We start from the raw sequence: 903 nt of genomic DNA on the forward strand, positions 1-903 counted from the left end.
GTGCCCTAAATTACTGGGAATGCTTATTAGCAATAGAGAATCTTGCCCTGAGTGAGACTTAAGAAAAGCCACAAAAAGAATGAAAATTGTGTAAAGGCAAATAAACTTCTTTTCTCAGCTTCAAGAGTACTGAGCTCAAACTCCATTCCTGGCTTCCTAATTGCACTGTGGTTTAACATAGGAGAATGTTCTCTGAGGTGAAATCTCATGTAATTTCTTAGGGTCTTCAGGGATTTTCGTTAATCCAGATTAAAGTAAATCGATCAGAATATGAAAGGGTTAAGAAAATATGCTTTTATTCCACCTCAAAATCTCTTTCCCAATAAAACATATTTGATATAGATTCTACTAGCAGGTCTTAAAATTTACAATATTCCAAAGAAAATGAGGGATGATGCTGGAGGAGGGCAGTGGAACCCCGCCAGCATTTGAGAGGACTTCCCTCTGGGCAAGGTTTCATTCTGATTATTTATTTTCATTGCACTGAGTCACAAATTTCAGGACACAAAGAAATGAAGGGGCAAGGAGTAAGGGCTTCCTCTTCAACTTCCTGCAAAGCTTTAGTTTTGAATAGAAACACCTTGAAGTCATTATTGCTGAACAAAAATGTGTTGCGGACAAGAAGTCTGCAAACATTTCATATTCTTTTCCTTGTTGAAATATTTATAATGGGTATTGTGGAAAGAAGCACATATTTGGAAAGAATCTCTTTGAAAACTTGCCTAATTGTGATAGCTAAATAGCTTAATAGTAAATAACTAGTTTAATAGTAAATCTATTATGTCTATAAAACCACATAAATATAATAGTATATATAATTATATATAATAGTATAATAATAGTAGTGTAATATTAGTGTGTGTGTGTATATATATAGTATATAGGGACAGTATTCCTGTTCAG

This window comes from Balaenoptera acutorostrata, chromosome 2 (genome assembly GCF_949987535.1).
Source record: "Balaenoptera acutorostrata chromosome 2, mBalAcu1.1, whole genome shotgun sequence".
In the NCBI taxonomy this organism is placed as follows: domain Eukaryota; kingdom Metazoa; phylum Chordata; class Mammalia; order Artiodactyla; family Balaenopteridae; genus Balaenoptera; species Balaenoptera acutorostrata.